At 41.0% G+C, this 15,545-nt stretch overlaps 1 pseudogene; it reads left to right on the plus strand.

Annotated features, from left to right (window-relative positions):
* The first annotated feature begins 7,618 nt into the window (after positions 1 to 7,618).
* On the plus strand, positions 7,619 to 15,274 carry LOC116681091 (von Willebrand factor A domain-containing protein 7-like; annotated as a pseudogene).
* The last annotated feature ends 271 nt before the right edge of the window (positions 15,275 to 15,545 follow it).

The raw sequence follows: 15,545 nt of genomic DNA on the forward strand, positions 1-15,545 counted from the left end.
TCAACGCGTCATCATACTCCTCACGAGCCTGGAGGACAGATAACACATGTAGGTAACAGTCACTGGGTTTTCAGACTCTGTTGTCCATCCATCCATCCATCTTCATCCGCTTATCGGGTATCGGGTCGTAGGGGCAGCAGCTCCAGTAGGGGACCCCAAACTTCCCTTTCCTGAGCCACATCAACCAACTCCGACTGGGGGATCCCGAGGCGTTCCCAGGCCAGGTTGGAGATATAATCCTCGCCACGCAGTCCTGGGTCATTCCCGAGGTCTCTCTCCCAGTGGAGTCGCCTGGAACAACCTCCCTAGGAGGCGCCAGAGGCACCGTACGCAGTGCCGAACACCGCAACTGGACTCCTTTCACCTAAGGAGCAGCGGTCGTCTAATCCAGTCTCCTCTCGGATGACTGAGTTCTCACCTATCTCTAAGGGAGACCGCAGCCGCCCTCACCTGAGGAGAACGCCATTTCGGCAGCTTGTACCAGATCTGTTGGGTATGCGTAAATCTCTCAACAGTCAGCTTCACCTTCTGTTTCTCGCTTCACCTCAGCTACAATTCTGTCTGTCCGATCTTTAGGCACTGACGTGACAGCACAGCGACATCTCCAGGCACGAGGAGAAGAGAAAAACAGCCCTCAGGGTTTGTCCTCCTTGTTTCTCATAGTTCAGAGTGGAGACCACTGTAGCCACATGGTCCCATCGACCTCCACACTCACCTCACCGCTCTCAGAGGAACTAACCAACAAACAGGAAACATCTTAAAAATGGCAGAAATGGATAATGATACAGATCAAGTGATTATACCCAATTATAACCATTGTTATGTTGTTTCCCTCTCTCTCTTATCCATGGAATTATTTGTTAGAACGGCTCCTTTGCTGTCTCACTGTGGCCCAAACACACACTGTACAACACAGCACAATCAGAACCACCTTATTAATTCACTATGGGCACCAACAGACGAGAAAGTCAATATACAAGTCAAAAATTCAAAACAAGCACACCATATGCAAGTAAACCATGATAGTTGATTCACAGGGTGCTATGATGTTATTTAGGTGTGAACGGAAGCCAAATAGTAAGTTGTTAATGTTTTCAACAAATCTTTACTGGTTCGCTTCTCAGCATTACCAGACCACAGCATTCATCTTAAACCTATGTAATAGAAAGGGATATGTCAAAAAAACATTACTATTCATGGTGGCACTGGTTAATGTTTTAAGATAGCAAAAAAAGACAAACTATAGCACGTGACTATGACCACACACAGAACTGACTAATTATAACAGTCTTTTTCAAAATGCCAAACAAACTCCCAAACAGTTGTTATAATAACACAATAAAATCAAATAACGAAAAAGGAAATGCCTCGGCAGAAAACAACTGAAAGAAAAAGAGTTGTTTGATGTACCACTAGCTACAGTATCTGAAAATCCTCTGATAATGCTTGAAATGTTGGTTCATGTATCGGAACCGCAGCACGATCCAATTTAGCCCCCCAAAAATCTACTGAAAGTAGTTTGTTACTTCTATTCCATTAGGACTGAGTGTCAAACAGATAATACACATAAGGGTGTATGTCATTCATTATGTTGTTTTACAAAAAGTTTAACGTGGGCCAGGCCAACAACAATAATAGTTATCAAATCACATTCATGACAAGATAATGCCCTGATACATCTGTTATAATAGCAGTATAGCATATTTTTTTTTGCAAAGAAAACATTCAGAGGCACCGTTATGGGAGGATAATAGACCTTTTCTATCCTATATTTAAAATGGTGAATTCAGTAATGTTTTTATAATCACGTTAGGCCTGTCGGAATGTTTTATTAGTAGACTTGTTGATAATGCCAGATGTGATCGCGGCTGAACGGCTCGCACATGGATGCATAACATCAGGGAAAGGCTCGCACTCCGACCCACAGTCCAGACTTCCTGTAAGACAGGCCACGCCCATTCTGATGATATCAGGACCGTCCCAAAAACTCGCCATAACTTTGTACATTGGCTCTGTGAAAATGATCATTATATTTATTTTAACTTAATGATTGCACCACTGTTAACTTTAGAGAAACTAATTACCAAACGTTTAGTAGGGAGTACAAGCTCCGGATAAGCTTTTATTAAAGAAAGCAGTAGGCGAGTCTCGTCTCTAACTGCCACGCCCTGATTTGACAGGCAGAGATGCACGCAGACTCTGGGTCACTCACGCGCACATGAATCCACATTTCAACAATTAAACGTAGTGAAAATAAATGTTTTGCTTGTTCAGAATCGACACCAAAACTTAAAGCTCATAAACTGATCTGAACTCGTCTGAAACTTCGGTTTTCCTTCTTTATTTGTTTTAAACCTCTCCAGATATGTCCAGGTATGACTCTAGGGAAACATTTACAGCCAAGACAGCACTGCGTGACGTCATATTTGATACTTAATAAATACCTACGTTAAAGAGAATGATTAATTATCAGTAAATTTCCACTTGCAGATATGCGATACTTTAACTACGTTAGACGTTACAAACAGGACTGGACAACACTGCCACACGAGCTGCAGTATGCTATTTTGTTTCATAGGACGGCGAAAGCATGTAGAATGCTTGGCCCCACTCACTCTCCCGCTCTTATGGACTAGTACTTGTTGCCAACTGGTTGGGGTAGGTAGATTCTAAGGCAAGATGACTGGGTTGGTTAGGCTAAGCATCAGAGGCGAGTAAGGCGGGGAATGCCTTCGCCATCAAAATCAAAAATACTCACTACTGTAGAGCTCTTTTATCTATCAATGGAGAACATGCCCAGCTGTAACTGCTGAGTTAGACTATTCTGTGAGATTGATCTCATGACAAGTATCGTTGTGGTGTGTGTGTTATGTAGCTACTCGTATATTATTATTATTTAGAAAAAATATACATTGAAAGAGAGAAGTGAAGAGGCGTTACTACGAGATGAACAAAAACAGGACAAGTTTAATATGCCCCAAGAAAAAGAGTAAAAGATGAGAAAAAAATGATCCAGTAATGACAGACAATCCGTTGTACAATACCTTTTTTCGGTTGTGTACATGTCTTTGGGGTTGGGTAACAAAAAATGTAAAGATACATGTACTAAAGAATAGTGCAAAGAGTAAAGTGGCATATTTACAAATCTCTGCTCTGTGCACTCAGAGTCCAAGGCGTCTTTCTGCACTCTGCAACCTAGAGATTTCAAGCTTCTCACACAAAGCAAGTCATCAGCAGAAAAGACGAATTTCTGATTTTAACCAGCCACACTTAAACAATAGAATATGACTTATGTGTTCTGGTTATTACCTTGTCTGGGCATGGATCGCATGACTCCTGCAGCTTCCACTCCTCTGAGATCCATCTTGAAACCATGGAGCCAGATCAGAGGCCAGAATGGTGGCCCCACACCCATTTTAACCTAATTACCAAAGCAAAGAAAAACAATGGTTAAATGAACAATGATCAAAGAAAACAAAGGAGAAGCAGAATTACATGGGAAAATATGACAGCACAGTTTTAACACAATACTTTCAGAACTATCCATTTCCATACATTTTGTGATGAAGTTACCGCAGTGCCCTAGGACAAAGAAAGAATGGATGCCATCCACTCAATTCTAATTCTTCATTTCTCAAAATTGAGAAACCTTCCATAAATCAGAGAAAAAAAAGTTTTAATTGTCACATGTCATTCATTAGGTACAATATACAATAATATCAAAAAAAGACCGGGGTCTGCATTATAAAACTGTGCGTCTATAGGAACCTTTTAAAAATGTAAGTACGCCCAAAAACAAAAATGCATACGGCAAAAGATTTGTGGAAACATTCAAGTCTACGTATGTAGGAAGGTCTCATTGAAATGAATGTCTGCCATTTCTACATTAAGTATATATTTTACGGGCCGTCCTGGTAAGGATATTTAAGAAAAGGACAACACGTTTATTCTTAAAAAAGCTCCAGCATAGACGTAGAAAAATATCCACACAGGTTGTCAAATCTTTTACCACTGAAACAAACATACCTTCGTCACTGCATGCTCATATCCACATTCTTCATTTTGTACAAACATGTGTCACACATACAATAGCAAAACAAATAAGTTATATTTTTATCAAATCTATGATAGTTTAAAACTACTAAAAACTAACTAACTTCCATTAAATGGGCGGTGCGGTAAATTGATGCTGCATCTTGTTGCCCTGAGCTACTCTGTGTCTGACTGTTTGCTCCACCTGTAAGCCACTCCCAGACCCTGACCAGATTCAACAGTCCTTGACCTTCAGTCTGTTTGTAGTCCAGAGTTGCAACTCACTAATTCACTTTAGAGTTACCCAAATGTCAATTACATTTAGGGAATATGGGACACAACTGAAAACCCGACTACATTCCAAATTATTCACAAAATAGGGTTTAGGTTGGGGATAACCTGGGATAGCCTGATATGCTGTCGATCCAAAGCCACGCTACAGGTTACGCACCTCCCGTTTTCTCATTTGTTATACTATTTTTAGTCCGCATGCACTCTGATCTGGTAGTCTTCATCTGGAAATCTGAAGCATGCAATTACTTCTGGGGAGCACTCGGATTTAAGGACAGTTTCTTAAGCATTATTTCACACTTAAAAATTTAAAAATAATATACGAAAAAATATGTTGGAACAAGTAATCAGAGATAATACCAGCGTCCCCAGTATAGGCTCTACAGAGATTTTCGCCAGAATGCCTTCTCTGGCTGATCAGAGTAATAGTGCTCTTGTCATTTGTACGTGGCATTGTGGTGGGTTATATCATGAGAATCTGTGTGCAGCAAAACCAGCTTGCAACAGTATTACTGCAGGTGAACAGGGAAGCATGCACAGGACTAACCTAATCTACAGCCTCCCACTGATCACTTTCACATAATGATTGCTGCATCAGATGAAATCAAAAACTTGGGCAGACTTCGTGTTGTTTGCTCTTCAAATCCTTAACTAAAACAAAAGAATATTGAAGCACCATAGACCTAATAAGACCAGAGAACCAGAAAAATACCAAAATACAAGAACAAAACTGAAACCCAGAAAGCCAAACTGAAAAACACCCACTCATTTGCTTCTTCTTTTACAACGTTCAATCCAACAAACTGAAGTCAACAGTGTCTCTAGCGTTGGCTGGCAACTGATGCCCTTCCTCGTTGCCGTTAGAAATGGGTGTAACTAGGGAGAGAGGAAGGGGTTGTGGTGTTAACGGTGTTAAAAGCAGTTTTTTGGTTTTGTGAGGAAAAGAAGAGGGATGGATGGAGGACAGGGGGTTGGGTAGGCCTAAGTTGAACACCCTGGCTGGTAATATATTCAGCCCTATTGTGGTGAATCATGCACGGCGCCAATAATGGGGGGCAGGAGTGGCACGGGGCTGTAGGGGAGCGTATGACGAGATGTCTTCTGGCCTCATGGTGTGCCCCAAACGCTAACACAACTTCAAACAGCCTCTTATCCGAGTTAACAAAGTCTTCTCTCTCATAGCTGCTTGTTATTTTCTACTGAGGAGCTGGCAAGAAACAGAGCCCAAGGACAACAAGAAGAGACTCAATATAGTTTTGTTACAAAACAGAAATGCTGTGAGACTCCGCAGTTTCCTCCGCTGACAGGTTGTGGTAATAGTCTAGGTACGATCATATGAAGTGGTGTGGTTGTTTTGCACATACATGTGTGTGTTCTGCACATACAGGACTGGCACCATCTCTGCTGAAAGCGTAGCATCTAACCAAATATAAAGAAAGAGTACAGAGTCCCGATGATGAGAATAGGTGGACATTTTTTTATTTTGCGCAGAAAGCAAATCTTTAACAAGTTTGTAGTTGCGATTAATAAATTGAAATAACAATACTCATACCTCTGATTTTGCCGTAAGTCTGGGTGTGGCAAAATAGTTGTACTTTCGCTACGAGCATGAGTTGACATTATTGGCACTGTGATAAAGATGGTGTGAAACATAAGCTCTTATACATTTTACTGTACTTACAAGCCTAGTGTGTTCAGCCTATGGGATTTTTCTAAATCAAGGGATTGAGCAGGACTAAAGTGAATTACAGTACACAAGTTCTGAAACCTAATTAAATGTTATTAATAGTCAGTGTGATTTTAGATATTGCAGAAAGCAGAATGAGTGAAAAGGGGAGTCATGTACTCTCAATTGTAAGAGACCACGCCAATCAATTAAACTGCTTTTGGGGGGCTGAATGGGGGTGCGGTAAAGGAGCCGGTGTGTAAGGCTCATCTGCTTTGTTCTTTCATACCCCTTGTGAAAGCACGACTACGAGAACAAAAAACCATGTATTGTATCGAATAAAGATGACAAAGAACATAGTAGACTCTGTACAGACAAGGCTGACAAAATGTGAAGGAAGTAGGGGGGTTGTGTGTGTGTGTTTGTGTGGGGGTGGGGGGAGGGGGGGCGAAAATGACAGAAAGAGACACATGGATGACCGCAGCACAAACGCAACGATCAATTTAACAAAACATCACTGAACAACTAGTAACTGGCATGAATGGATTCAGCCATTTAGCATTCATAAAATACTTTCTGCATGGCTCCTTATTTAAGAACTCATTTGTGTAACGATTGTCTCAGTTCAGCTGCATGTGTTTTCATGTTTGAGATAACCACATTCCAACATGTCTGTGTTGTGCAACAATTACAGCTTGAAAACAATATAGCATCGAATAAGATAAAATAAAATCTAAAAATGGAAAATCATAACAATTGAAGCTGCATTTACCAATGTTTTTTATACAAACAATGATTAAAATACTCGCACTTTACATGCTGCACTGGTACTTGTAGTTTGGCTTATTTGAAGTACTTCTTGTAGGAATTCTTGCTGTTCATAGTTACTTCATGATGGCTGAATGCACTTTTGGAAGTGGCTTGGATTAAAGACCCAGCTAATGTCGATGTAATGTAATTACATATTGACTATGTGTAATATGACAGATGGTGCTTGTAATGATGTAACCATAGGTTAATATCATCTAACCTTGCAGGATCTCCATCAGCTCTACATAGCATTTTAGCATATTTTTGCTCATGTGTTTTGGTTTTCAGTCCCAACTTCATAACTTCAGGTTTCTGTTTCACTTTAACCGTTCAGCAATAACAAAAAAGGGGCTGGGTATAGAGGTGACTGCTCAGCACTGGTAGAAACGGGCACAGACAAGAGAGCTGATGATATAATGAAGCATCTGAAGCTTATGGAGTGAGGATTGGTGGATACTGAAATGAACAAGTTCAATTACATTTTCAGATTTCCAGTGACTCAACTCTAAATTGTACGCTCTTGTCTGTGAACATGGCAATTGTTGTCACCATAATAAAAACAGTATTTTGTAACGATCTAAAATATTCAATATATCAATTTCACCAAATCTTAGCCATTTCATTCAATGGTAAAAGTTTGCACATGTTAATGGCCAATCTTTTATTGAATCAATCAAATTGGATACAACCGTGTATTTGTATTGCGCACACAGATTTATTTTGTGGGCTGTAGGATATTACCTTCTCACGTCCTCATCGCCTATCTCTGAGACATGACAACACCCAGGCAGAGGAGAATTGGAAGTGAGTGGAAAGCAAATGCACTGGGTTTTTCTGCGTCTTACTTCTCTTCTGGCTTTACCCTGCTGGGCTTCTCGCCCCAACTTTTGGTCTCGATGTGTTAACCGCTGTCGCTGGGCTCACACACACACCGAGTACACACAGAGCGGGCTATTGTCAATGTCACACTGGAGACTCTGGAGGGGCACCAAGAAACACTGGGAAACCATGCAGAGGAAACAGGTGAGCTGATGTCAGAGGATATTCTCTTTACATTCAGTATACTACACCTACTTTTACTTTTACTATTACACAAAGGGGTTATTAGAGCGGTATTGTATTAAAACCCAAACTGTTTAAAAAAAAGTCACACTTGCTGTCCGTCAGTGTTCGTCTTACATTGTGATAGCTGAGCATTACATCTCATTTGAATGTTGATACAATCAGGTGTACTTCTCCCAGACACAAACTGGGGCCGTGGCTTCTGGAGAGCTGTGGGAGAGGTGGTGAGTCCAATGGCGGCTATGGACTTCCTGAGCTCCACCAGGTTCCAACCAGTGTACCACTTTGATTCAGATCATGTGGACAGCGCCATGGGGTTACTTACAGCTCTGGACTCAGACTCTGTCCTCCAGTACGGGCCAAAGAGGACCAAAGTGCTCGTCACAGCTTGGGGCCAGCTATTTCACTCCCTGCAGGTAAACAGCAGCACTGTAAGGAAGTCATACATGGAAGTTTATACCATGTCTTCTATGTTGTTGGCCTTTTGTGGGACCACAAAGGCTAATATTGGCAATAACCAACCTCAAGGGACACCACGGTGTGATGTCAACTCTGATGTCTCAAATTAGGAAGCAGTTAAAAGGACGCCATCTTAAAACAACTGTGTCACACGTCAGAACACTTAGCCCACCATATTTTTTTATTGGCCATGGTTATAAGGCTGCATTTACTTCTTTATACGGTTTTACAATTAAGACAATTGTTTAACCGCAATCATAAACACCATATAACGCGAAGTGTTTTAAATGCAGAGGAAAACAGTTTGTAACATGCAGCTACCGATGTTTACACTGTCTGTTTTGAAATGTTAACAGTTTCTTGACAAAATATTGTTAAAGTATAGTGCGGACGATACAAAACACGAGTGAGATTTTGAAAATGTGGCTTTCTTCATTCACTGGTTTGTATGGATATAATTTGTATGTAATTTATGTTGCAATGGCTGAGCTGTGCAATGAAAAGTCAATCAGTGTGTGTCTGGCAAAAATGTATGCTTTGTCTTTCAAATGTCTGTTATGCAGGACTTCTATAGCCACAGCAACTGGTTTGAGATGGGACAGCGTTCATTTACCTCCACCTGCTGCCACCCAGAGGACCTGCCATCCTGTTGCTGAAGGTAATTCCTCAATTCTTGCTCGATTACACAGCATATAAAAAAAGTTTCATCACATTAAAAAGGATGCCCAGGGCTTCAGGAGAGGATTCAGTATCATATGGGTTAATGACCATTTAGGAGAATATATGATGGGTATTATTTAGGACATCTATTAGAACATAAGTTACGAAGGGTTTCTACACGTTTCATGTGATTGCTATCTGCTTGTGTACTTTTATTAATATTGTTGTAGAGGTGATTGTCCGAGACAACTGTTCCATAAAGGGAGCAGAGGAGCTTTTCACCAACAGTACCACATTGGAGTCATGTGCTTTTTGTGCAGTTTTCTTTCTATTATGCTCTTGACTTTTTACTGTGGTGCAAGCCGGCATTGTATCTGTTGGCAGTATATATGATTATCACATTAACACAGATATGGCTCTCTGTGGTTTGTTGTGCGCTCTGGATGCTTGTTATAATTAGAGCAATGGCTTGTCCTACATTTTTACACAAGCGAGGGCAGCGACGTCAAGTAATAAGATAGAGGTCAGTGGAAGGGCAAAACAGGCAGCATCTCACTGGTTCTAAACCACAACGTTAACAATGTAGATATTCTGGCTTCTAATCAATGGAAACAATGACTATATAAATACAGTGGGTGTAAATGACCGGTGAAAACAGGTATGCAAGCAGGTGGCTTATAGGAGGTGGAGACACTGAAAGCAAACTAGTGAAAAACTCTTGTAGCCTAATCTGTGATGTGGCTTATACAGTTTATCCTAAATAAGCAATAGAGCTTCAAAAGTTTATGACTCAAATCCTTTTGCCAACAACTCAAAAAAAGAGTTAAGGCTGCTAGATTACAGTATTTGCTAGGTAGTAGTCACTACAGAAATGAATCATTGCCATTTTTCATAATCATAAAATTATCTCAGCTCATTTTTAAAGCAAAAGCAGACACATTCTCCAGTCTTCTGAAATGTGACAATATCTGAATCGCCATGGTCATTATTACTAAACAAGTAATTGATAATCAAGAAAAGAAATCAGCAGATATAGGGGGACTGTAGTAGAGGATCCAGTATCATGGTTATTGACCATTAGGAGAATATTATGATGGTATATTTAGGATTCTTGGCACATAGTGACTAAGGAGTTCTACACGTGTCATGTGATTGCATATCTGCTTGTGTACTGTTATAATATGTGTGTGAGGGAATTGTCCTCAGGACAAACTGTTCATAAAGGGAGCAGAGGAGCTTCCCCAACAGTACACATTTGGATCGATATATGTTTCTCTACAGTTTCTTTCTATATAGGCTTCTTGACTTTTACTGTGGGTAAGCCAGGCATGTGAATCTTTGGCAGTATATCATGATTACAACCAACACAGGATGTGGCGCCTCATCTTGGTTGTTGTGCCTCTGGATGCTTGTTATTAATAGAGCAAGGCTTTGGTCCTACATTTTTACACAGGGCGAGGCAGGCTGTACGTCAAGCTTATAAGATTAGAGGTCAGTGGAAGGGCAGAACAGGCAGCAATCTCACTGGTTTCTACACCCAACTTTAACAATGTAGATATTCTGGCTTCTAATCAATGGAAACTATGACTATCATATACATACAGTGGGTGTAATGACCGGAAAGCAGGTATGCAAAGCATGTGGCTTATAGCGGGTGAGGGGAGAGAACACTGAAAGCAAACTAGTGGAAAAAACACTGTAGCATAATCTGTAATGTGGCTATACAGTATACTCTAGATAAGCAATAGCTTCAAAGTTTATGACTCAAACTTTTGCACAACAGCTCAAATAAAAGAGTTAGAGCTGCTAGAGTTACAGTATTTGCTTAGGTAGTAGTCACTACAGAACAATGAATCATTAACAATTTTCATAATCATTCAAATTGTCTCAGCCGTTTTAACCAAAGTGAAACCACCAGCTATGGAATTGTTGACAATATACTGTACTAAACAATTAATTGATTAATCAAGACAAAAATCAGCAGAATCATGATAATGAAAATTAAAATAAATTGTTAGATGCAGCCCAATCTAGCAGTTCCCTAGAGGCAAGTGAGAGACAGAATTCTGGTGATCAATTTTCGAGTCGGTCCAAACTGTTTTCCTCTTCCGGTGCTTACTACTTAAGAACATGGTGGATTTTTTTTTGCCCAGATAATCTTTCTAAATTCTTTAAAAGATGTCATCTGTGTAAGGAAAACAGTGTGTGTGATGATTTCAAAAACTTTCATTATGAGGAATTGAGTCAAGGTGCAGCAGAAAGGAGAAAGTCTGATTAAAATGTATTAAATCATCACAAACACTCGCTGTAACCCATGCACACCCGACGCATTGACTCTATGATTGCACATTCCATTCCTTCCCATTACGCATAAGAGTGATTAGTAGTCAATTCATGAATCCTTTCTAACCACATTTTATTTCAGTCCCTCTCAGGCTAAAATGTTCCGATGTGAACTTGATGTGTAAGAAATGCCTTTAATCCCCCAAACCCAAACAAAGACACAGCAAAGTACTTATGTTTCCACTGCAGTAAGGATTTGAGCTTATTGGCCTCACAAACAATACTAGACTCACCCCCTTCCTTTCTGTCCACAGCAGACCTCCTACGCGTATGGAGTGCTTCAGTGCCACCTGTCGAAACAACCTCCTGCGCAGAAGACAAACAGACAGCAAGACACCCAGTTGCTAACTACTGGCTACTTCGGCACTTTCTCCTCAAAACCTCTAGGTATGTCCGAGAAGAATTCCGCCCCCAACAGTCCAGCCCTGCCCAAAAACGGATAAGTGAATGAATTAAACCGTTTTTCCATGAATGCTTTAATGTTTTTATGCTTTTCAAACTCACTCTATAAAGAATAAAAATACATGACTGTTTTTTCAGGCAATTGGATGTCTGGAGGTTTTTTGGCAGTCGTCGCTATAAAGGGGCTAAAGGGGCACTCAACAAGGACAGCACCTCACCTCTCTTCTCCCACTCACCATTATCTCCATGTGGAAGCTGCTAATTTGGCGACTGAAGCCACTCGAGTGTACTGAGAGACCTCAGAGACACTGTGGCCATAAACCTTTCTCAGGTAGGTTTGACAACTTTTTAAGGCAATCGTTTTCTTCCGCAAATGTACTCACGCTTAATTGTTTAATTGTTGTATTCAACCCTGGAGTGGTTCAGTTAAGCAACATAACATATATTTTACGATTTTCAGCTGTTAGTGTGTGAAATATGTAATTATCCTCCTTCTAAATGTCCTTGACAGCTCTCAGTGTGAAGCAGGTCCCTGCAATTGGTGTTTGTCATGGACACTACAGGCAGCATGTTTGAGGAGATCACTGCGGCCGCTACAGGGCCCACTCCATCATCCAGAGCCGAGCCGGCAGTGGCAGGCAGCCGGCACTTTCTACTTGTGCCTTCCATGACCAGGTGATGGTCTAACACTGCGCGTAAAAGACAAGACAAACTTCTCTCTAACTTTCAGCAAATGTTACAAATAAGTGTATTTCAAAATGTGAACTATTCCGGGGCGCTTGGTAGCTCACTTGTTTGCAACCCCATGTACCGCGGCTCAGTCCTTACCAGTGGCCAGGGTTCAAATTCAAACCTGCGGCCCTTTGCCATCGTCACCCTCGCTCTCACTGTCACTGTGTCTGACTGTGTCCTATCAATTAAAAAAAAGCCCCAAAAAGGATCAAAATATGGAACTATTTTCCTAAAAAGTGTGTAAGGCCCTCTCAATTTTGTTCTTAGCAATAAATTAAGCATCAACTCTTCACTCTACACTTCAATAGTTCAATGTACTGGTTACGATTCTTATAAAATCTCCTGTTATTTTCTGCTTAGAGCTATCTATCATTTCAATTTTCTGTACTCTGCAGAGGTAGGACCAGTGTACGCAGACCGATGACCCAAACCAGTTATGCAGCATGGGAGAACCTGATGGCGCGGGGAGGAGGGAGATGAACCAGAGATGTGCCTCTCTGCTGTCAGGTACATTTAGATGTCCTTCTTGTGAACACATGTACGATAAGAAAATTACAAGCACACATGCAAGACGCTAATTTCCTATCTGTGTTTTTTAGTGCGCTCCTATCACAGTCCACCCCATTTCAGAGATCTTTGTATTCACTGATGCCTCCCCTAAAGATGCCCATTGTTTGATGTGGTGAAGGGCCCTTACACTTGAGAAACAGAGCAAGGTGAGGCTGATTATTTTAGATAATCCCTCTATAATAGATACATATCTTCTTGTGTGTCAACACATGCAGTTGGAACTTTATGGGGACATTTTCTGATTTTCAGCTGTAAAGCCTACATTTAAATACGCAAAATGTTCTTGAATGACAATGAAATAATTCATGATTGGTGCAAATATTTCTTAATTAGAAGAAGTTAACTACATTTGCAGATCTAATTACATACTTGACTTAATGAGGCGCATCTTTTGTCTTACATAGTGGCCTTTATTATGGACTGAAACTGCAACAGCAAAAGAACTGCAATGAAACCTTATATGTATAGCTCAAACATTGGTGACGTTATCGGCTGATTTTCCCACAGGTGACTTTTCCTCCTAACTGAGACCCAATACACATCAGAGAGCAAAAGGAAGAAGAGGAGTAGGAGGAATAGGAGAAGGAGTGAACCTTGTCCCTTGATCGTTCTCTCTCTACGCTTCCCTGTCCTCCTTTCAGGAGGAATGACAATATTCACCCACAACTCTGACATCCGTGGGGTCTCTACTGTAGTGGAGTATAATCAGCAGCTAAAAAGGTAGGCAGAGCAAGATCCTTTGTATTGTGGTCAGTAAGATGTTAATGCTTTAGTGCGTAACTTTTTATATTAATGAACTGCCTGTTACATTCAAGCCATTGCCAAATGAGTTGCTTCAAAGCTAATTAAGACTCAGCTCCACAAAACTCTCTCTGTATTTCTCAGTAGGGCTATGTTCAGAAACAAGATTTCCGCGCACAGGAAAATTGAGTGAAGATAAGACACACTGCTGTCCGTTGCTGACCATCACTGACAGTATAGTTCATACCGTCTCCTGTTGGGACATCTTCTGTCTCCGCTGACCACACTTTTGGAGCACAAAAAGACAAAACACTGAGCTGAAAAACCACTAAAATGCTCTATAGATGCATCATTATATCTGTGTTGCCTCGCCAAAGAACCTTTTACAAGTTGCATTTTGTGAACCATTTTAATTATAGAAAATCTGATTACAGGGCACTAACTATACCAAGCAAATCTTCTTCTTCCTCCCCAGGTGACCTCTCCTCCATGTGAAATGACAAGAGATGATGTCCTCCATTTCTTCAGAGTTGACAGCTCAGTAACAAACATCACACTGCAGTGTCACTGGCTCCTGACAGAGTTATCCTTACCAGTCCATCAGTGTATGACAAACATATTGACGGAAGCTATATTGAAGATTAGTTGTTGTTTTTAACTGCAATTAATACTTGCTCTTACAGTACTACAGTACCATTATTCTTCTTGTGCACTTGATAAAAGAAACATAATCCCAAGTGTTAACTTCCTCTCCTTGTTAGAACAAAGCCAGTCTCTGCTGAGCGAGGAGGGCTCTCTGGCAAAATGGAGCGCTTTAAGGGTCTGTACCGCGTCAGCCTGCTCTTCCTTAGCTCAGCCAGGCCAGTGGAAACTCCAAGCCAAGAATGATGGACACCTCACATTCAATGTGATAGTGTAAAGAAAAAGAATATGTAATACACATAGTTCTTATTTACCTACACTAAACTGAGAAAAGGAGGCAAGCTGTTTTGTCTTTTGATCTGCACCCACCAGGTGACAGCAGTGTAGATTTCTATATTACTTCTCAACTAGTAAAAATGAGACACACCCAGGTCTGGCCAGAGTGGAGGGTAGTCCAGTACAGGTAAGGAGTATGTGATTTCTTTCTCGATATAATTATATCAGTGACCGGTACAGTACTGTAGGTCTTACAACCAGGAATGTGCCTGCCATTTAGCAAAACTGCATTGTTCCTTATTTGATTTGCCAGGTGTTCCTGTCTGTCTTTATGGTGGCTGGCTGTGACAGGCTCGGATCCAGATGAGGAGGTATCTTTCAGCTCATGTGACACTGCTGGGAGCTTATGGGAGAGGCTCCAGCAAGTTACGCTGACTCGTCCTCCTTTTCATCATCTATTCTGTAGTAGAGCTGGTTGGATGGGTGGAGGTTGTTCCCAGAGTCCCCTTCTGTGTTCGACTAACAGGCCAAGACAGCAAGGAAAACAAGATGGAGAGGGTTTCCTCTGAGATGGTTCAGCCAACTTAGTTCAGATACAGGTAATACTGACAAGACATGGGCTGCGTCTTTAGTCTCATTGTTTGACTTAATGGCCCACAGCTCAACTGTTTCCGTTTAGCCATTTCCAGATGCAACAGGCAGCTGTTTTTAACAAAAAAGCTGTATAAACACCACGCCGAGCACTCCCTGCACAGCAGCAAACAGAAGATAGAAAGGTTAGCGACTCAAAAGATGAAGATAGCAGTCAAAGATCAGTTTGAGCAAATAGCCAGATATTTCCTCAGGTGATAGTGGAGAT

Source organism: Etheostoma spectabile, chromosome 3, assembly GCF_008692095.1.
Source record: "Etheostoma spectabile isolate EspeVRDwgs_2016 chromosome 3, UIUC_Espe_1.0, whole genome shotgun sequence".
In the NCBI taxonomy this organism is placed as follows: Eukaryota; Metazoa; Chordata; class Actinopteri; order Perciformes; family Percidae; genus Etheostoma; species Etheostoma spectabile.